The sequence below is a fragment of the Oncorhynchus nerka genome, linkage group LG5 (genome assembly GCF_034236695.1).
Source record: "Oncorhynchus nerka isolate Pitt River linkage group LG5, Oner_Uvic_2.0, whole genome shotgun sequence".
Classification (NCBI taxonomy): Eukaryota; Metazoa; Chordata; class Actinopteri; order Salmoniformes; family Salmonidae; genus Oncorhynchus; species Oncorhynchus nerka.
Window position 1 is genome coordinate 39,416,731 of NC_088400.1, and position 23,767 is coordinate 39,440,497.

At 43.2% G+C, this 23,767-nt stretch overlaps 1 pseudogene; it reads right to left on the bottom strand.

The window, feature by feature from the left end:
* Positions 1-1,504: 1,504 nt before the first annotated feature.
* Positions 1,505-23,649, bottom strand: LOC115129466 (E3 ubiquitin-protein ligase RNF38-like; annotated as a pseudogene).
* Positions 23,650-23,767: the final 118 nt, after the last annotated feature.

The window sequence follows — 23,767 nt, forward strand, 5'->3', positions numbered from 1 at the left end:
GAGTAAAAAAAATTAAAAGGTGAGGCAGGCAGAGCGAGAGAAAACAATGAGGCAGCAGGGTGAAATCAAGAAAAATGGAGAGGGAGAATAACGAGAGTGGAAGAGAACTAGAAGATAGACAAGGAAGAGAGAGTAAATGTCTGCAATGAACGAGACTAAAAGAAGTGAAAGTAATCCTGTATGGTCACGTTATGCAGGTCAGAGGGCACATTGCCTGGAGACAGTCTGCCGAGAGACACTCAATGGACAATCAGACGACAACCCCCTCCATGTGATGTAGCTAACAGGCGTGTGCTAGGTAACTAACACCACAATGATGTACTGTATATCAACCCTGGATTGCTGATGCTATGCATTGGCCATTGAGGCTTTGAAGCCACTGGCCGGTTCTATCAGCACTCCCCATTAGAGGCAATCCTTCATAGGAATGAATGGAATTCTACAGTATTTCAATGACAGTACAAAATAACATGTATTTAAGTATGTTGTACCTCTTAAAATCTTTTTTTTTTAAATTTTATACTTGAAGGAAAATGTTATTTTTTTAGCTCACAATTTAAAGTATGCATTAAGGTATCTGTAATAAAATAAATGTGGCAAAAATGTTATGTAGACATAAGTATAACTTCCAAATATTTTTACAATGGAGGCACAGTAGCATCGACATAGCGCCCCCTATCAGTCATCCAGTGTGCATATCAATCATTGGTTCACACTAGTTATTGTGATGATCATTGCACGTCTCATTGGCCAGACTGGAAATGTACTATTCCTTAAAGTGTCAAACGCATATCCTATCCTGCCTTCGAGGACTTGATCTAGTGCCAAATCCTTAACAAACCCCTAAACTTCTAACTGGAAGGGTTACTGATCTGAGGATTTTAACATTATCACCACCATTGGTCAATTGTACACAAGGTCCAACCGAAATGTGATTTCAGCTTTTAACCCAACCCTTCTGAAAGACACTTGTTGAGAGGTGCGGGGGAATGCCACACTGGGCGCGGTCGTTGGCGGTTTAAGGGCCTTGTTTAAGGGTACAACTGCATGTAGGATTTCATACCAGCAACCCTCCTGTTGCCAGCTCACTTGGCGTTAGATTTTTGTCCCCCGTCGGACCCGGGATTTGATACCAGAAACCGTCCGGTTGCTCGACCCTTCAATTGAGACCCATCCCCTCTGTAAAATAAATCGTGCCTTTCAAAGAACAGTGACGCCCCCTGTTGGCAGTATGCAGTCGTTACGGTTGAAGCCTAAATACAGAAAGCAAGTCACCATCTATTGGAGAGAAGAAACACAGCAGAACTACTAACGGCTAAAAGCAGCAGGTGGTCCGTGGGGTAAGGAAATCACCTTCCCGGTGTTGACAAGCATGGAAAATCGTCGGGAAATTGACGGACCGCGTTCCGTGGTGAGAGGCGATAGGACGCCCAGCTTCTACTTTGGAAGTTCACTCTGCCATCGTTTGCTCTGGCGTTTCCGCTCTACATATGAACCAGACAGATCAGTGTATCATGTATTTTATTAATTAACCACCACGTAAAGTCTAACATCCAGAACAGACTAATCAATCCAGCACAATCAAACCCAACTGCATCACAGCTCATAATTCATTTTTAAAAAACGGTCCAAAAATGTGATAAAAAAAAAAAAAAGTTAATATCAAGCCTTTTATTTGGTATACAGATATTAATATATTTATACAGTATATAACACATGTGCCACTGCAAAGTCAGACAAACTAATCATCTTTTAAGGAACAAAAATAAAGATAAAAATAATGAGAAACTTCAGAGGAATACAGTGAAGCGTGTCGTCGTGGTAACAATGACCAACAGGAATGATGAGGTAAACTGCCAGGCAGAGAAACTAAACAAAAAGCAACTAGTTCAGGCTACAGAGAGGCAGCGGAGTGGCATGGGCCCTTAAGTGTCAGCTACATGTGGATACCCAAGTCTAAACACACAAATACATGATCGGAGACTAACTAAAAATACAGTCTCTCATACACACAAACCCAACGCTGGCACATACCAGCGGACAGGAATCATATGTGTGGACATTGGCTTGTGCGCACACACCCACCCACCCTCCAGCGGGTTCCGCTGAGGGACATCCAGAGCTAGAGAGACACAAGGGGGCTGGACCAGAGGGAATGGAGTGTGAGGATGAAGAGGACAGAAGGGAAAGAGGGCTAAAGGAGAGATGGAGGGCAGAGTTAGAGGAGGCTGAAACACTTCAAAAAGAGATTGAAAGTGGAGTGAGGGCAGTAGTTACAGGAGGAGGAAAAGAGATGCAGGGGAGGGGAGGGGGGGGCCAGTGCTAAAACTGTTTGACAGTCAGTGGTTGTCTCCCCCTGGTGGTCACTCTGAGTCTCGCTGGACCTCAGAGGCATCAGCCCGACAGATGGGACACGTCCTGTTAGCCTGGAGCAAGAGACAACCAGAGAGGGAGACATAGTCCGTTAACATGCAGGGATGACTTGTTCATTACAGGAGAACTTCAGATAATATATATATATATTTCTTTTTTCAAGAGGGCGCTTCAGTTGGATCAAGAACTAGGTATGAAGACATAAGATGTTTCACAGTATCTAGAAACGTGTGTTTGCAAACTACACAGAAAGAAACGTTAAAAGCAACATGAAAAATATATATACATTTCGCCAACCTTGGCTTTATACCTGTTCAGATAACACTCCAGCTGGCAGTTTGTTACCAACTCAGAAGTAAACTGAACAAAAATATAAACGCAACATACAACAATTTAAAGAGTTAACTGAGTTACAGTTCATAAGCAAATTGGAAGAAATTCATTAGGCCCTAATCAAAGTATTTCACATGACTTGGTATACAGATAGCTTAAAAAATATATTAAAAAAGGTCCGTGGATCAGAAGTCCAGTCAGTAACTGGTGCGACCATCGTTCATCTCAGGCAGCGCGATACATCTCCTTCGCATCGAGTTGATTGTGGCCTGTGGAATGTTGTCCAACTCTTCAAATGTTGTGAAAGGTTGCTGGATATTGGCGGGAACTGGAACACGGTCATACGCGTTGATCCAGAGCATGGAAGAGCTGACACCTTTTTCAGCTTCCAGGAACGGTGTACAGATCCTTGCGACACGGGGCCTTGCGTTACCGTGCTGAAACATGAGGTGATGGCGGCAGATGAATGTCAACGACAACGGGCCTCAGGATCTCAGCACGGTATCTCTGTGCTTTCAAGTTGCCGTCGATAAAATCCAATTGTGTTTATTCTCCGTAGCTTATGCCTGCCCATAACCCCACTGCCATTATTGGGCACTCATGTTCACAACATTGACATCAGCAAACCGCTCTCCCACATGAATAAAACGCAGTCTGCCATCTGCCCGGTACAGTTGAAACCGGGATTCAGCCATGACGAGCACACTTCTCCAGCGTGCCAGTGGCAATCGAAAGTTAGCATTTGACCACTAAAGTCGGGTCAAGAACCTGGTGAAGACCACAAACACAGGTTTCTGAGTTTGTGCAGAAATTCTTCAGTTTGTGCAAACCCAGTTTTGTCAGGTGGCTGGTCTCAGACGACCACGCAGGTGAAGAAGCCGGATGTGGAGGTCCTGGGATGGTGTAGATGTGGTCTGCGGTTGCGAGGCCGGGTGGACGTATTGCCAAATTCTCAAAAACGATGTTGGAGGCAGCTTATGGTAGAGAAATTAACATTAAATTATCTGGCAACAGCTCTAGTGGACATTCCTTGCCGTCAACACACCAATTGCACGCTCCATCAAAACTTAGAGACAGCTGTGGCATTGTGTTGTGTGACAAAACAGCACACTTTAAAGCTGACTTTTATCATCCCCAGCACAAGATGCACCTGTGTAATGGTCATGCTGTTTAATCAGCTTCTTGATATGCCACACGTGACAGGTGGATGGATTATCTTAGCAAAGAAGAAATGGTCACTAACAGGGAGGTAAACAAAACATCTGCTCTAAAATTGGAGAGAAATACGCTTCTTGTGCGTGTGGAACATTTCTGGGATAATTTATTTCAGCTCATGAAACATGGGACCAGCACTTTACATGTTGCGTTTTATATTTTTGTTCAGTGTAGTTGATTGTGCTTCGTGAAATACTAGAGTGAGAGACTCACCCGGAGCCACTTGTCGACACACTTCCCGTGAAACTCATGACTGCAGGGCAGAACTCGCAGCAGCTGACGAGACTCAAAGTCACTCATACACACCACACACCTGCAACACAACTTCATTACAACATTTCAACAAAACCACCAGCTGTATACTCGTCGAGGAGGATAGCATCCTCGGTTCTGGTAGGTCCAGGGGAAGTACTCACAGCGTCTGTTCTGATTGGTGGTTGTTGGGGTTGAACCTATAGGAAGGCAGCTGCTCGATGTCTCCCTTAGTCAGTCCTCGGAGTTTGGCCTCTCCCAGACGCTCGGCCAGGTTGAGAAGAGCCTCGTAGTTCTCCACCTCGCCGTCATCTACGTCCAGCTCCAGGCTGATGGCAGGGCCTGTAGGCTGGACTGGCAGCATAGAGCTGACAGACAGGGAGAGAAACTCACTTACCTACAGACACTGCGCATACACAGCTCATGTGACAGAGTACAAAAGAGCTTGACTGTATTCGCACAAATACGCTATGCCACAAGAGTCGGCTACTTCCAACCAATAGGGCAGAGTCTCCCGATTGTCTAAGTCTAAGCTACAACACCCATGATGTAGAGCTAGAGATGAATGAGGACTTACAGGAAGTAAGGCAGGAAACTGGGGTGGTAAGGCGAGGGTGGCAGTGGCTGCTGGGAGCGGTAGCGTCGTCCAGGGATACGCCGTGGCATGAAGTTAGGATACGACTGAAAGGGAGAAATAATTACTGGATTTCATATGACCAACTGAAAAAACATCCAACACAGGACTTTTAAATTAGTTACAAGATAATGATGCAACAATCCCTCTGGTGTTGCATGAAAGGGTTACAAGATAATGATGCAACAATCCCTCTGGTGTTGCATGAAAGGGTTACAAGGTAATGAGCAGAGGCAAGAGACACTCACCACTCCAAAGAACTCCTGTGGCAGAGGCTCATGGGAGAGGAAATGGAGCTGAGTGGAGTGGGGAGGCAGGCCGGGGTGGGCCGCAGGGGGGTAGTGTAGACCCGCCCCTAACGACAAGTGCTCCCCCAACAGCTCCACGTCATTCTCTATCCTCTGTAACGGCTAGGGTAAAAAGAGCGAGAGAGATGTCATTAATGAGCTTCAAATGGCGTGTAATGCTAGACTGAACACACACGCGCCGCGCCCTCCCCCATTTTGTAAAACCCTAGCGCCACTCACCGATCTGGCCTGCTGTGTGGGGTAGGATCCAAACTGTCCGGGCTGGGGGATGTGAGGGGGATGGTGGGACAGGTGGGGAGGGGGCAGGAGAAAGGTGGGGTCACTGGAAAGCAGAGAGGGGAACGGGTAGGGCATGGGCAGATGTTGCACAGAGCACGTCTGCAGAACCTGAGAGAGAGCGAGAGAGAGAGCGAGAGAGCGAAAAATACCATATTACATTATGATTTCATCTCTCCTTTATACAAAGTGTATTGGTTGCAGATGTTATAGCAGGTGCGGTGAAATGCTGGTGTGTGTTACTAGCTCCTAACAGGGCAGTAAAATGCTGGTGGGTGTGTTACTAGCTCCTAACAGGGCAGTAAAATGCTGGTGGGTGTGTTACTAGCTCCTAACAGGGCAGCAAAATGCTGGTGGGTGTGTTACTAGCTCCTAACAGGGCAGCAAAATGCTGGTGGGTGTGTTACTAGCTCCTAACAGGGCAGCAAAATGCTGGTGGGTGTGTTACTAGCTCCTAACAGGGCAGCAAAATGCTGGTGGGTGTGTTACTAGCTCCTAACAGGGCAGTAAAATGCTGGTGGGTGTGTTACTAGCTCCGAACAGCTCCTAACCAATCCAAACATGACCAGTAACCCAAATGCAATCTATGACCCAAATGCAATCTATGAGTACATGCACCAAAAATATATACTAGGAATGATATACAGCAGTAGATGTACTACAGTGAGCTGTGGAGAAACAGTAAAGGAAACAGTCCTGAGTAGATACACAAAAGGCTCCAATTATTGACACCCACGACTAAGCTGCATTACATACACATGGATATGAACACACATACTGATGGAAAACAGGGTGAGAAGGAGGTACAGTGCCTTCAGGAAGTTCACACCCCTTGACCTTTCCCACATCACTGGCCTACACACAAAACCCCATCATATCAAAGTGGAATTTTTCACATTATTTTTTGAATTCATAAAAAATGAAAATACAACAAACTGTCTTGAGTCAATAACCATTCAACCCTTTTGTTTTGGCAAGCTTACATAAAAGGTGATGAGTCAAATTGTGTGTTAAGAATTCACATAAGTTGCATGAACTCACTGTGTGCAATAGTGTTGAACATTATTTTTGTATTACTACCTCATCTCTGTAACCCACATACACAGATAATTGTGAGGTCCCTCAGTTGAGCAGTGAATTTCAAACAGAGACTCAACCACAAAGACCAGGGAGGTTTTCCAATGCCTCACAAAGGGCACCGATTGGTGAAAAAATAATAAAAAGTAGCCATTGAATATCCCTTTGATCACGGTGAAGTTTTTAATTACACTTTGGATGGTGCTGCAACACACCCAGTCACGACAAAGATACAGGCGTCCTTCCTAACTCAGCTCCCGGAGAGGTAGGAAACCATTCAGCCATTTCACCATGAGGCCAATAGTGATTTTAAAACAGTTAAGAGTTTAATGGCTGTGATAGGAGAAAACGGAGGATGGAACAACAACATTGTAGTTACTCCACAATACTAACCTAAATGAGTGAAAAGGAAGCCTGTACAGAATACACATATTCCAAAACATGCATTGTTTGCAACAAGACAATAAAGCAGTGGTTCCCAAACATTTTATAGTCCCGTACCCCTTCAAACATTCAACCTCCAGCTGCGTACCCCTCTAGCACCAGGGTCAGCACACTCAAATGTTTTTTTTGCCATCATTGTAAGCCTGCCACACACACACACACACACACACACAATACATTTATTAAACATAAGAATGAGTGAGTTTGTCACAACCCGGTAACAAAGGGCTCTTATAGGACCAGGACACAAATAATATAATAATCAATCATTTAGCTCTTTATTTAACCTTCTTACATAAAACCTTATTTGTTCATCAAATTGTGAATAACTCCACACTGGTTAAGGAGAAGTGTGTGCTTGAAAGGATGCACATAATTCTGCAATGTTGGGTTGTATTGGAGAGTCTCAGTCACAAATCATTTCCCACAGAGTCCGTACCTGTATTTAGTGTTCATGCTAGCGAGGGCCGAGAATCCACTCTCACATAGGTACGTGGTTGCAAAGGGCATCAGTGTCTTAAAAGCGCGGTTTGCCAAGGCAGGATAGCGCAGCCCTATCCAGAAATCTGGCAGTGGCTTCAATTGAATTTAATAATTCACAGAAGCGCTTGTTGCAATTTCGATGAGGCTCTCTTGTTCAGATATCGATAAGTGGACTGGAGGCAGGGCATGAAAGAGATAACGAATCCAGTTTGTGTGGTCCGTTTCGAGAAAGTACCTGCGTAATTACGCACCCAGCTCACTCAGGTGCTTCGCTATATCACATTTGACATTGTCCGTAAGCTTGAGTTCATTTGCACACAAAAAAAATCATACATCATGGAAAGACCTGTGTGTTGTCCTTCTTAATGCAGACAGAAAAGAGCTCCAACTTCTTAACAATTGCCTCAATTTTGTCCCGCAGGTTGAATATAGTTGTGGAGAGTCCCTGTCAATCCTAGATTCAGATCATTCAGGCGAGCAAAATTATCGCCCTGATAAGCCAGTCGTGTGAAAAAAATCGTCACCATGCAAGTGGTCAGACAAGTAAAACTTGTGGTCAGTATAGGAGGACTTTAACCTCGTCTCTCAATTTTAAAAAGTGTCAATACTTTCCCCCTTGATAACCAACATCTCAGCACCCCCAGCAGCAACTTGCCCAAGCCCCACCCCTGCTTCTCCTTCACCCAAATCCAGACAGCTGATGTTCTGAAAGAGCTGCAAAATCTGGATCCCTACAAATCAACTGGGCTAGACAATCTGGACCCTCTCTTAAAATGATTTGCCGAAATTGTTGCAACCCCTATTACAAGCCTATTTAACCTCTTTCGTATCGTCTGAGATCCCCAAAGATTGGAAAGCTGCCGCAGTCATCTCCCTCTTCAAAAGGGAGAGACACTCTAGACCCAAACTGTTATAGACCGATATCCATCCTGCCCTGCCTTTCTAAAGTCCTCGAAAGCCAAATTAACAAACAGATCACCGAACATTTAGAATCCCACCGTACCTTCTCCGCTATGCAATCTGGTTTCCGAGCGTGTCATGAGGGCACCTCAGCCACATTCAAGGTCCTAAACGATATCATAACCGCTATAGATAAAAGACAATACTGTGCAGCCGTATTCATTGAATTGGCCAAGGCTTTCGACTCTTAGCAGACTCAATAGTCTTGGTTTCTCTAATGACTGCCTCGCCAGGTTCACCAACTACTTATCAGATAGAGATCAGTGTGTCAAATCGGAAGGCTTGTTGTCCGGACCTCTGGCAGTCTATGGGGGTGCCACAGGGTTCAATTCTCAGGCCGACTCTTTTCTCTGTAAACATCAATGATGTCGTTCTTGCTGCTGGTGATTCTCTGATCCACCTATGCAGACGACACCATTCTGTATACATCTGGCTATTCTTTGGACACTGTGTTAACAAACCTCCAAACGAGCTTCAACACCATACAACACTCCTTCCGTGGCCTCCAACTGCTCTTAAATGCAAGTAAAACTAAATGCATTCTCTTCAACCGATTGCTGCCCGCACCCGCCCGCCCGGCTTCACTATATGGAAGGTTTTGACTTGACTTAGAATATTTGGATAACTACAAATACCTAGGTGTCTGGTTAGACTAAACTCTCCTTCCAGACTCACATTAAACATCTTCAATCCAAAATTACATCTAGAATCGGCTTCCTATTTCGCAACAAAGCATCCTTCACTCATGCTGCCAAACATACCCTCGTAGAACTGACTATCCTACCGATCTTTGACTTCGGCATTATCATTTACAAAATAGCCTCCAACACTCTACTCAGCAAATTGGATGCAGTCTATCACAGTGCCACCCGTTTTGTCACCAAAGCCCCATATACTACCCGCCACTGTGACCTGTATGCTCTCGTTGGCTGGCCCTCAATACATATTTGTCGCCAAACCCACTGGCTCCAGGTCATCTATAAGTCTTTGCTAGGTAAAGCCCCGCCTTCTCATCTCACCATAGCAACACCCACCCTTGGCACGTGCTCCAGCAGGTTTTTTTCACTGGTCATCCCCAAAGCCAACACATCCTTTGGTTGCTTTTCCTTCCAGTTCTCTGCTGCCAATGACTGGAACGAATTGCAGAAAAAAAAGAAAAAATCTGAAGCTTGAGTCTTATATCTCCCCCTCTAACTTTAAAGCATCAGCTGTCAGAGGAGCTTACCGATCACTGTACCTGTACACAGCCAATCTATAAATAGCACACCCAACTACCTCCTCCCCATATTATTACTTACCTTCTTGCACTCCAGTATCTCTACTTGCACATCTATCACTCCAGTATTAATGCTAAATTGTAATTATTTCACCTCTATGGCCTATTTATTGCCTTACCTCCCTAACCTTATTACATTTGCACACACTGTACATAGATTTTTCTATTGTGTTATGTTTGTTTGTGTGTAACTGTGTTCTTGTCGTCGCACTGCTTTGCTTTATCTTGGCCCGGTCGCAGTTGTAAATGAGAACTTGTTCTCAACTTGCTTACCTGGTTAAATAAAAGGTTAACCTGTTCAACCTATGGGGGCGCTATGTCATTATTGGATAAAAAGACGTGCCCGTTTTAAGTGCAATATTTTGTCACGAAAAGATGCTCGACTATGCATGGAATTGACAGCCTTGGAAAGACAAAACTCTGACGTCTCCAAAACTGCAAAGATATTATCTGTGAGTGCCCCAGAACTAATGCAACAGGCGAAATCAAGATGAAGTTTCATACAGGAAATGCCCCAGATTCTGAAGGCGCTGTGTTCCAATGTCTCCTTATATGGCTGTGAATGCGCCAGGAATGAGCCTGCGGTTTCTGTCTATTCCCAGAGGTGTCTGCAGCATTGTTACGTGTTTGTAGGCATACAATTGGAAGATTGACCATAAGAGACTACATTTACCTGGTGTCCCGCAGGTCCATGCGCGTTCCATTTCTTCAGAAGAGAAAGTAAAATGCCACGATGGATTTTATCGTCGATAGATATGTGAAAAACACCTTGAGGATTGATTCTAAACATCGGTTTGCCATGTTTCTGTCGATATTATGGAGTTAATTTGGAAAAAAGTTCGCGTTTTAATGACTTAATATATATATTTTTTTTTTCCCTCCCTAAATGTGATGAACAAAACGGAGCGATTAGTCGACACAAATAATATTTTTTGTAAAAACGGAACATTTGCTATCTAACAGAGTCTCCTCATTGAAAACATCTGAAGTTCTTCAAAGGTAAATGATTTTATTTGAATGCTTTTCTGGTTTTTGTGGAAAATGTTGCATGCTGAATGCTAACGCTAAATGCTACGTTAGCCATCAATACTGTTACACAAATGCTTGTTTTGCAATGGTTGAGAAGCATATTTTGAAAATCTGAGATGACAGTGTTGTTAACAAAAGGCTAAGCTTGAGAGCAAATAGATTAATTTCATTTCATTTGCGATTTTCATGAATAGTTAACGTTGCGTTATGGTAATGAGCTTGAGGCTGTAGTCACGATACCGGATCCGGGATGGCTCGACGCAAGAAGTTAAATAAAAAAAGATATAAAATAAAAGCAGCGCACTTCTGTACGCTGTAAAAGCGTTCCATGGTCGCTGCCCATATCATTGCATGGTGCAGAAGATTCACGAGAGTTCAGGGGCCTTCTTCGGTGGATGCTGCAATGTACCCAAGTGGCCTCGGGAGCAACTGCTTGCACGCACGTTACCACTCCACTAGGTCTTCCTGTCATGGCTTTTGCGTCATCAGTACAGATACCAACACATCTTGACCAACAAAGTGCATTTAATGTCACAAAGCTGTCCAGTAGAAATATCATATATATCATGTTATCCAGGTTTCCAGTGGTTTGCAGAAGAGGATGTCTTCCTTAATTGACCCGCCATAAACGTAACGGACATACCAGGAGCTGTGCCAGGCCCATCACGTCTGTTGACTAATCCAGCTGTAAAGTATACAATTCACTGGCTTGTATGCGAAGCAGTAATTGTTTCAAAAACATCTCCTGCCATGTCACTGATGGGTCATGAAACAGTGTTGTTTGATGAAGACATTGTCTGTATAGTTTTGGCCTTTACCCCCAGCATTGTCCCAGCAGCAAGAATTAAGTCCTCCATAACAGTATTTGGCTTGCCTGTCATAGCCAATTGGTAGCTCACCATATAAGACGTTTGTAGCCCCTTCACATTAATGGTATCTGTTGCTTTTATTACATGTCTTACTACACAAAAGTAGTCTTTATTCTCACCCAAACTCATGTGGCTTATTTTTTTAAATTTTAATTGTTATGTTTTGTTTCTAAATGTCTGTGCAAGAGTGAAGGTTTCCCATGAGATAGTAACGGTTAATGCGATTGGATGTTAATTATTTGACATGGCATTATTTTGCTTAACACTAGATGGTTAAAAAAAATATTTGGCAGTGAAACGAGGCTACTCAGGCGAAAGAAAAAACCTCACCCAAATGCATTGCCCCATTGGAAAACATAAATGTATGTAAAAAAAAATTAAAAAAATGTGAATCATATTTTTATTTGGCGTACCCCCGATGGCATTACCTTAGTTTGGGAATAGTTGCACTAAAGTAACAGCAAAAAAATGTGGCAAAGCTAATCACTTTTTGTCCTGAATACAAAGTGTTATGTTTGGGGCAAATCCAATTCAAGACATTACAGAGTACCACTCTCCATATTTTCAAGCAAAGTAGTGGCTGCATCATGTTATGGGTATGCTTGTAATCATTAAGTGAGTTTGGTGTGAGTTTTCCAGGACTAGTGAGTTTTCCAGGACTAAAAAAAAAACACAGAAAGAGTTAAGCACAGGCAAAATCCTAGAGGAAAACCTGCTTCAGTCTGCTTTCCACCAGACACTGGGATATTAATTGTATTGTTCTGTTAAAAGGTCAAGGCCAAATCTACACTGGAGTTGCTTACCAAGAAGACAATGTTTGAGTGGTAGAGTTCATTTTGACATAAATCTCCTTGAAAACCCCTGTCAAGATCTGAAAATTGTCTAGTAATGATCAACAACCATTTTGACAGAGCTTAAAGAATAATGGGCAAATATTGCACAATCCAGGTATGGAAAGCTCTTAGACTCACCCAGAAAAACTCAAAGCAGTGATTTCTGCCAAAGGTGCTTCTACAAAGTATTGGCTCGGGTGTGAATACTTATGCAAATTAGATATTTATGCATTTTCAATATAATAATATTTCTAAAAAACATGTTGTTTTCACTTTGTTATTATGGGGTAGTGTGTGTAGATGGGCGAATTATTTTGTGTTAATCAATTTTGCAATCGGGCTGTAACAACAAAATGTGGAATAAATCAAGGGGTATAAATACTTTCTGAAGGCACTGTACATGAAGTAGGCATACGATCAGTGTCAAGAGTATCAAAGAGATACAAGTCAGACAGTCAGGCTAGTTGAACTCACAGATGGAGGGACACTGCAGACAGGGTAGTGCTGCCCACTAAAGACCACCGAGCATGCTGGGAGCTGCTGGGGGGCCGAGTGGGAGGGCAGGCCGGGGGGGCCGCCAGGGGGAGAGACTGGGTACGACACCTGAGCAGAAGTCAAAGGTCAGAGTTCAAACAACCACACTACCTGAACTCCCACGTAGAAGGATTAAGGATTACCCTAATCAAATTCAATAATGCTCTATTGACAACTGTAAAAAGCAGCTTCCTGTTTCCTCACTGACCTGGTCATGGAGGTCCAGCACCATACTGCTCTGCTGCTGAGGGGGTGAGGCTGGGGGTGTGGGTGCATCAGCCTGGGGGACAGGTTAGCAGGGTGGTGGAGGGGGCGAGGGGACAGGTTGGGGGTGGTAGGGGCGTTCCTCAGGCTGGTTATAGGGGTAACTCTGAGGGGGACGGGGTGGCGGTAGTTCTCATCCTGAAGTCCTGCAGAGAGGCTGTGGTGGGGGTGATGGTGCGGGTTGTGGTAATGGTGGTGGTAGTGGTGGTGATGAGGGTGAGGGTGGGGGGATGGTGGTGGGGAGACGGTCACGGCGGCCTCGCTGGCGTCTCATTGGAGGACTGGGGGGGGGGATTCAGAAGTCAGTCTCTTTCTACCAAACATCCTCATCACAACAGATAATGTCCAGAGGAAAAATTACTCTACAATGATGCTGAACCAATTTTAACATTTAACACACACACTTACCTGCGGCGGTTGCGGACAGGAGTGTGGCATCGCTCTGGCATGTAGTGTGGGTGTGGTCTGCGACTGGGTGGGGGTGGGGCCCAGGTAGTGGGGGTGTGGGGTAGCTCCCAGGGGCGAATGGGAGAAGATGGGGTGGGGGGAGGGGCAGAGCTTAGATCTATCATAGACTGCTGGGAAAGACGCTGTCGCTTAGGGCTAGGACTGTCCTCCATCTACAGAGAGAGAGAGAGCGAGAGAGAGGATACTTTTTTTTAAAGTAGAACCGACAGAGAACTACTTTGACGATATTAAAACAGAATTATACATCAAAAACACCAAATTCACAATTTTATGAACAAAACGCAAATTCATAAGGTTTAAAAAAAATAGCATTTTTAGCAAAATAGGACCTGACGCAGAGTAGGGTACTGTTGGCAGAATAGATGGATGCAGTTTAATATAAATTCACCATTAACATTTCTTGGTAGTCCAACAAAAATTGCTCTCTGGTCATAAATCACAGCTGGTACATTGTTTGCTGCTTACAGCCATTCATACAGATACACGGTTTCAGGTAAATCAATATTTGACAACAAAAAAAACAAGACAAAATGAAGGCCAATACAATCAAACAAGCGAGGGCATCACAAGTCTATCATAACGTGGCTAATAGGCTAGCTTATCTATTCATGTAGCCATTTATTTAGTAAGCTAAAAGCACAGAGGCAAGCAAGCTAACTGTTGGAAGGATGTCAAGTCACCAATGAGTGGGTGAGTGGCCAACTTCCCCCATATACATTTTTCAATGGCTGCAGCTAAAGATATTGGTGTCATTTGGTTAGCTAGCAAGAAATGTGAATCATTTGGCTGGTTAGCCAGGCTGAACTTAAAAACGACGTATCCATAGTTCGCATATCTCTCGGTTGTAAAATGTATTTGTCATCGATCAAACGGGCTGGAAAGTTCCCATTGAGTTGTCAAAACCTGGGTTGGGACAGGCATGCATTGGCAGGCAGGCTACCATCATTCCCCATCATTTATCAGTGCAATTTTGACAGCCAAATACAAGCTGAGAAAGTTTGAGTAGGTTTGTCCACTGTTAGCGTTAGATTTAACCTCATCTTGTTCTAGCTAACAGTTGTTGATCTAATAGTCAAAGGGAGGAGATCCCTTCCTGTTCATGGTTTGATCAATAGGACTGTACATTTCCCAAATGGAAGACGACTCTGTGGTATTTACATACAGTACCAGTCAAAAGCGGACACCTACTCATTCAAGGGTTTCTTTATTTTGTACTATTTTCTACATTGTAGAATAATAGTGAAGACATCAAAACTAAATGGAATCATGTAGTAAGCAAAAAAAAGTGTTAAAACAAAATATATTTTATGTTTGTGGTTTATCAAAGTAGCCACCCTTTGCCTTTGACAGCTTTGCATTCCCTCAACCAGCTTCACCTGGAATGCTTTGAGAACATATGCTGAGCACTTGTTGGCTGCTTTTCCTTCACTCTGCGGTCCAACTCACCTCAATTGGGTTGAGGTTGGGTGATTGTGGAGGCCAGGTCATCTGATTGAGCACTCAATCACTCTCCTTGGTCAAATAGCCCTTACACAGTCTGGAGGTGTGTTTTGAGTCATTGTCCTGTTAAAAAGAACGAAGTCCCACTAAGTGCAAACCAGATGGGATGGCGTATCGCTGCAGAATGCTGTGGTAGCCATATGGGTTAAGTATGCCTTGAATTCTAAATAAATCATGACAGTGTTACCAGCAAAGCACCCCCACCACCTCCTCCATGCTTCAAAGTGGGAACCACACATGCGGAGATCATACATTCGTTCACCTCTGCGTCTCACAAAGACACAGCGGTTGTAACCAAAAACCTCAAATTTTGACTCATAAGACAAAGGACAGATGCCCAACAGTCTAATGTCCATCGCTCGTGTTTCTTGGTCCAAGCAAGTCTCTTCTTATTGTTGTCCTTTAGTAGTTGTTTCTTTGCAGCATTTAACCATGAAGGCCTGATTCACACAGTCACCCCTGAACAGTTGATGTTGAGATGTGTGTTACTTGAATTATGAAGCATTTATTTTGGGATGCAATTTCTGAAGCTGGTAACTAAAGAACTTATCCTCTGCAGCAGAGGTAACTCTGGGTCTTCCTTTCCTGTGGCGGTCCTCATGAGAGCCAATTTCATCATAGCGCTTGATGGTTTTTGCAACTGCAGTGGAAGAAACTTTCAAAGTTCTTGAAATGTTCCGTATTGACTGACCTTCATGTGTTAAAGTAATGATGGACTGTCATTTCTATTTGCTTATTTGAGCTGTTCTTGCCATAATATGGACTTTGTATTTTATCAAATTAGGGCTATCTTCTTTATACCACCCCTACCTTGTAACACAACAACTTGGCTCAAACGCATTAAGGAAAGAAATTCCTGAAATTAACAAGGCACACCTGTTAATTGAAATGCATTCCAGGTGACTACCTCATTAAGCTGGTTGACAGAACACCAAGAGTGTGCAAAGCTATCAAGGCAAAGGGTGGAGACTGAAGAATCTGAAATATATTTTGATTCGTTTAACCCTTTTTTGCTTACTACATGATTCCAGTGTTATTTCATAGTTTTGATGTCTTCACTATTATTCTTCAACTTGAATGAGTAGGCGCGACCAAACTTTCGACTGGTACTATATGTGCAAAAATCCAGTCAGGTGTATTTTGTGGCTTTTGGCAAATGCTTTCTAATGATCTAAAGTCGTGCTGTTGCTACTGCCTGTAAACAGTCTAGTTCAAAGTGAGTGATGGCAGTCCCTTGTGGCAAATGGCTTATTTGCATATAGGCCTACTGTAGCTCTGATTGGCTATGGTGCTACAATCTGTGTAGCCTGGATAAGACTGCCATTTTTATTTGGTTTTATTTACTGCACTGTCTTAATTGTCCAAATGCACAGCCACTTTCCCACTCTATATTGCTATAAAAATGTTTACTCTACATCATTCCCAAACATTCTATGAAAGTTTGACACAGTGAAAATGACCATATCTATGTGCCCGCTAGACAGAACATGTTCAAAAAAATTAAAAAGCATCATATTTTTATAAGATTTCATGCTGCTAAAACACTGTCAGTTCCACTTTAACACCATGCTACAGCATTCCAGCTGTCCTGGTACTAGGTGTAATAGGGAAAGGGAAATATACTCACCTTGTCCCGCTCATCACTGCAGACGTTATCAGGGTGGAAGTGAAGGACACCTATAGGCCAGAGAGATAATAACCGGAGGGTCAAACCAGGCAGTAGGCTATACAAAGACTCAAGAGACCTGGACGGGCCTGGTTAACATATACAGCAGCAGTCATGCTCCTTTTAACCCTCTCTGCAATTACCATCCGTAGAGAAAGTAGCAGCCCAAATTATATTTAAACTTTGAGGGAACATATACACACTTGGTATAGCTGGATAAAGTCTGCTCAGTCTAGGTCTGAATGTGTCTTAGTGGCTTTGAATGGCCTGGTTTAAAAATCAGACAATGTTCTGTCTTCCACTGACAAGAGGGAGAACCATGCTCTCGACAACGTAACAATCTCTCCGATCTCGCATTTAAAACTACCCCCTCTGCTGCCTCACAGACACACTACAATATTACACAGACACACACTCCAATCTTTCACAGGCAGATGCCCTTGAACTGCGCTGACGGAGTTTCCTGAAAACCAAAAACACCCCCTCCCCTCTCCCACCCCCAACTAGCCCCCCTCAGTCTCTTCAGAAAAAAAATCAGATCGGAGCGCGCTCCTCTCCCAGCGCTCCTCTCCCTGCGACGCCACAGCTCTATGAAGTCGAGGGAGACTGACAGCTCAAAGACGCGCAGCCAGTGACAGCAGAACAGAAAAGAGCAGCCAGGCGACTGGCGCTCAGCTCCGACAGGGAGGGACACAGAGATCCAGACACTGAGCCGTGTGATGTGCCATAGGGGAAGGATTGGGCCGGGTTGGGTGACGTTTGCCAGGTTATATAGGCCTTCGTCCTAGTATCTGGGCCTCGGTACAGAAAGGGCACTTATTTGAGCCAGTGGCAGCATGATTCGTACAACCCTGGCTCCGGGATTGAGCCACAAGGCCAAAACATGCAGTCAGTCTGTTCGAGCTCAGACCAAGGGAGAGAAACAGTGGTGAAATGAAGTCCCATATTCAGCACCTCCAAATCCAGTAGACACATTCCCCTGAAAGTAATGTTAAGAGGCGTGACATGCCAAGAGCTCTGCTCACAGCACACTAAACCAAATACGCTGTAACCCACACACACACACACACACACACACACACACACACAGTACTCAAGAGACATCTGCTTACAGCAGGGAGGAGGATCAAACAGCTGGGAGATACAGAATTTCAGTCATACCCATAAATCCCTCTTTGTAGTGCGTCAGTGTGTGTTGGCAAGTGAGCCTAATGTGTGTAGGTTTGTGTAGCCTAATGTGTGTAGGTTTGTGTAGCCTAATGTGTGTAGGTTTGTGAGCCGCACAAGTGTGGAGCCAGGTGTGTCTGTGCGTGCACATATTCCTCTGTGTGGGTTATTTATTAGGTCCGGATGGCGGGCAGAGCTATTACAAAAGCTCTTCATTAAAAGCTTGCATTCATTCATATGCCTTTCTGCCTCGAGGTAATCCAGTCTGTTCTAATGGTATGTTTCCTCAGAGCAAAGTTTTCATAATCTCCGGCTGTCGGCTGAACAGCCGATAACAGACTCATTGTCAGCCAGCTACTTTTTCCACTTCATAAATTAACTGGGCTTCTTTCCATTTAAAAAGTTTCAATTCGCTAGTCAGAGAAGTCTGTATAGCCTTCTCCCGCTAGAATGAACGACACGCAACTTCTATGGATGAACGATAGGACGGCGCCTGTCAATCACAAAGTCGAGCGATGACAGGGAACCACTGCTGTTTTTGTCAGTCTGCTGTCTGTCCCGACTCTCGGCACCCGTGTTATTTTTGTGCGCTGGAGTTGGCTGCAGTCAAATTTATTATTTTTCATGGAGGGAGCGCATGATGCTTCATCTCCTGTGAGAGTGAATTTACACATCCCACATCAGTGATAATAATGGAGTTGAAATCCACTCATCTTTTTGAGGCATTCATTTAATTTCTTTGCATGTTTCATAGGCCTACGGCCAGCCACAAAGTCGGGGCGCATAGGCTGTTCACGGTTATTTGAGCAAACAGTTTACATTTCAAGAGTTTAAAAAAAAAAAGTGTAGAACTGACTGAATAAAGTCAATCTCCTATATCCCATTACTAATCCTAAATCCAGTGGTGGTGGCGATATCGTCATGTTAATGATGTCACCGTAATGGACTGTGGTTCAATTAACCGATGGCCGATTTCAAGTTTTCATAACAATCAGAAATCTGTATTTTTGGGGCGCCGATTTTGCAGATTAAAGAAAACAAAATGTTATACCTTTATTTAACTAGGCAAGTCAGTTTAGAACACATTCTTATTTTCAATGACGGCCAAGGAACGGTGGGTTAACTGCTATGTTCATTGGCAGAACAACAGATTTTCACCTTGTCAGCTCGGGGGATGCAATCTTGCAACCTTACAGTTAACTAGTTCAACGCTCTAACCACCTGCCTCTCGTTGCACTCCACAAGGAGACTGCCTGTTAAGCAAATGCAGTAGAAGCCAAGGTAGGTTGCTAGCTAGCATTAAACGTATCTTATAAAAAACAATCATTATCACTAGTTATAACTACACATGGTTGATGATATTACTAGTTTATCTAGTGTGTCCTGTGTTGCATATAATCGATGCAACGCTGGGGGATGATTTAACAAAAGCGCATTTGCGAAAAATAGCACACATGTTGGACGGCTGTACCTAACCATAAACACCAATGCCTTTCTTAAAATCAATACACAGAAGTATATATTTTTTAACCTGCATATTTAGCTAAAAGAAATCCAGGTTAGCAGGCAATATTAAGCAGGTGAAATTGTGTCACTTTTCTTGCTTTCATTGCACGCAGAGTCAGGGTATATGCAACAGTTTGGGCAGCCTGGCTCACTGCGAACAAATTTGCCAGAATTTTATGTAATTATGACATAACATTGAAGGTTGTGCAATGTAAAAAAATATATTTAGACTTAGGGATGCCATCCGTTAGATAAAATACCGAATGGTTCCGTATTTCACTGAAATAATAAATGTTTTGTTTTCAAAATGATAGTTTCCGGATTCGACCATATTAATGACCAGAGGCTCGTATTTCTGTGTGTTATTATGTTATAATTAAGTCTATGATTTGATAGAGCAGTCTGACTGAGCGATGGGAGGCAGCAGCAGGCTCGTAAGCATTCATTCAAACAGCACTTTTGTGCGTTTTGCCAGCAGCTCTTCGCAAGCACAGCGCTGTTTATGACTTCAAGCCTATCAGCCTAATGGCTGGTGTAACCGATGTGAAATGGCTAGCTAGTTAGCGGGGTGCGCGCTAATAGCGTTTCAAACGTCACTCGCTCTGAGACTTGGAGTAGTTATTCCCCTTGCTCTGCAAGGGCCACGGCTTTTGTGGAGCGATGGGTAACGCTGCTTCGAGTGTGGCTGTTGTCAATGTGTTCCTGGTTCGAGCCCAGGTAGGGGCGAGGAGGGGGACAGAAGCTATTCTGTTACACTGGCAATACTATAGTGCCTATAAGAACATCCAATAGTCAAAGGTATATGAAATACAAATGGTACAGAGAGAAATACTCCTATAAATACTATATTAACTACAACCTAAAACCTCCTACCTTGGAATATTGAAGTTCTGAGCAAGGAACTCAAACGTTAGCTTTTTTTACATGGCACATATTGCACTTTTACTTCTCCAACACTTTATTTTTGCATTATTTAAACCAAATTGAACATGTTTCATTATTTATTTGAGGCTAAATTGATTTTTATTGATGTATTATATTAAAAGTTCAAATAAGTATCGTTGTAATTGTCATTATTACAAATGTAAAAAAATAAAATGGCAGATTAATCGGTATTGGCTTTTTTTGGTCCTCCAATAATTGGTATCGGCGTAGAAAAATCATAATCGGTCGACCTCTAGTACTAACGCAATTAGTTGTGCAATTTAGTTTGTGTGTTTCTTGTTTGAAGTACAATATAATGTATGCACTCACTACTAAGTCTCTGGATAAGAGTCTGCTAAATGACTCAAATGTAAATTAGAACGTACCAGAGCCAACCAAAAAGAGCTTGTTCTAAAAATAAAAATGTAATGACGTGCGTCCTCTCTAATGCCCAGGAAGCTCCGGTTCAAAACACCCATTACACAGCTTTGCAAGCGTAATGTCAAAATACTTTCGTTGCTCACAAAATAAGGAGTTTCAAAGAAACCATCTTCATTTAGTCCCGTCACAGCCAATATATACATCCCAAAAATGTCTAAATATCTATTTTACAAGAAACCCAAAAATTGCCTCTTCAATTTATTGAGCTGGTACTGTATATGCAGTAATCTATTCTACTGTATTTTAGTCAATGCCACTCCGACATTGCTCCTCCTAATATTTGAATATTACTTAAATTATTTTACTTTTAGATGTCAATCAAATCAAATGTATTTATACAGCCCTTCTTACATCAGTTGATATCTCAAAGTGCTGTACAGAAACCCAGCCTAAAACTCCAAACAGCAATCAATGCAGATGTAGAAGCACGGTGGCTTGGAAAAACTCCCTAGAAACGCCAAAACCTAGGAAGAAACCAGGCTATGAGGGGTGGCCAGTCCTCTTCTGGCTGTACGTCGACAGATGTGTGTATTGTTAGATATTACTGCACTTTTGGGGCTAGGAACAAGCATTTCACTACACCCACAAGAACATATGCTAAATATGTGTATGTGATCAATATAATTGTATTTGAGCGGTTGTTGACATCTGACCTGTGTGTGACAGTAATTAGTGATTCATGCATTGGAGGTGTGGAATATTTTTTTTTAATTCTCCAGTTGCTTGGAAAATTGTCAACAGTCCATACTGCCTGTAACATGGGTGTAAATAAAGAGTTGCACAGCAAAACTGCATATTTTGTGAGTAACAAAATTACTTTTTACATAATTGCAGAGCTGTCTAATGGGAGTTTGAATAGGAACTTCCTGGGTTTTAAAAAGAATACGTTGACATCTCGAACGCAAGTGGAACCCACAAAACACTACTGGGTAACACAGATAGAATTCCCTGTATATAAAACAACAAAATTGCGAAGCGCAAATAGTGAGCATCTATTCTTGAAATCAATTTGGGCTATCAATTCAAAAACATAACCCCACGTGCTAATTTACCATGTCCAAAACTGTCTCATTCAGCTCCCATTTGTCCAAAGCTCCCATAAAAATGCTCTTTGGAGACAGTATGAGCCATCTTTCAATAATTGAAATATATGAATGTTGTTTGGAAATGTAGGCAATTTATTGATCAAACAGGCAGTTCAGGCCTTTCACAAAAGCAGTGAGGATGCTACTAACAGTTTCTGTCCATACCCCTCAGTCACCTGACTACAGACAACACTGGATGGATGAGAAAATATTTTCAGACAAACAGCTAGAACCCTGCACTGAAGATACATGTTATACAGCTAAGAGGAACACCACTGTTTACATGTCAAGCCTGACACCTGCTAAATTACATGGTACACTCATCCATGCACGAGGTGTGATGTATCCAGATTAGTAGGGAAAAGGGAGGGAGCCGTTGAAGCTTACCAGTGCCGGGGTGTCTGTGTGTTCCATGCGAAGCGTGGCGTTGCGCCCCGCTAGACAGGTAGTTCCCCTGGGTGTGCTGGTTCTCTGTATAGCTGCGCGCTGTGTGCGGAGCCCAGCCGGTGTTGGTCTGTTGCGGGTAGTTCACCCCGATCCCTCCGCTGGCATTCATGTTCCCGTTGTTGATTGCGTTATTGCCGTTGCCACTACCGTTCATGCCATAGTGAAAAAAACCTGACCGTGACCGCGACCGAGTCCTCGGGGGGTCCATGGCTGAAGGGGGCGGTGGTAGGTGGACGTAATGGAGGTATCTGGGCGAGATGGAGGTTTGCCGTAGCCTACTTCCCTCGCCTTGCTATCTTCCTTCGCACGAAACGCTCGGTTTGGGGCGTAGGTACAACTGGAAGCAGCGGGTATTCGAGCCGTCCTCTCTACGGTCGTTCGTGCAGTCTCTTGGTCTGTGTTGCGCGTCGCCGTCAGTCAAAAACGTTCCAAATATGGATTTATTATTTTATCCCTATAGGAGGTCAATTTGGTATATTAGTTTGTTCGGTCAGAGCAATGCACATAATGAAAACATCCAAAACAATCCAGATAGGTACATAACACAAATATTTAGTGTATATGTATCTGGGCTGTACCCGTTTCGGTTTTTCTATTGTCTCATATGAAGCTTGCCTGCCTACTACTGGCTTTCTAGCTACTTGTCAGTGAGAAATGACACACGCTCGCCAGAGTTCCACATTCAGTTACACTATTTGATGGTTGGATAATGTTAACGCACAACTGATATTAAAGTAAATAATATTACTACAACTGTAGCTACCTAGCCAGCCAACGAACTTAGGTTGTTGCTATTTAACGTTAGCATATTAGCGGGCTAGTTAACGTTAGCTAATAAACCACAGCTCAGAAATGCAGTCTGCTAACGTTAGATACATTTGTAATATTCCCCATATTACAATTGGTAACCCTCCACAAATTCTATATGGCAAACTAGCTACGTTTTTTTGCTACTAAATTGTTAGCTCAACCCGTCGTTGTCTACGTTAGCGAGCGTATTGCTAACAGGAAAGCTAACGAGCTAGAAAAACAATTTAACTAGCTAGCGGCCGAGATGCGTTGCTAGAATTTCAGCTCATTGTTGGCAAACATGCTGCTAACCTTTTCAGGCGGTGTTGGTTGATCCCAGATAGAAGCGGCCGAATGCCTTGTCTGATCTTCAGAGAATGTTGGTCTTCGTCAGATTTAAATCCCCACCACGCATTGTACATTCACTGTTGAAGCTGATGTTTTCTCTATAGATGTCAGTGTGGAGCGTAAGTGGATATCAATCAATGGGGATGTTAGCATCTCTGGTCAGACCACTCTAATCGAGCACAGAAATATCTGAAGACGCATTTCTTGCAATGTGCAAAAATCATCAGAGTCCTCGAGTAAATTTATTTGAGTATTTGTTCGATATA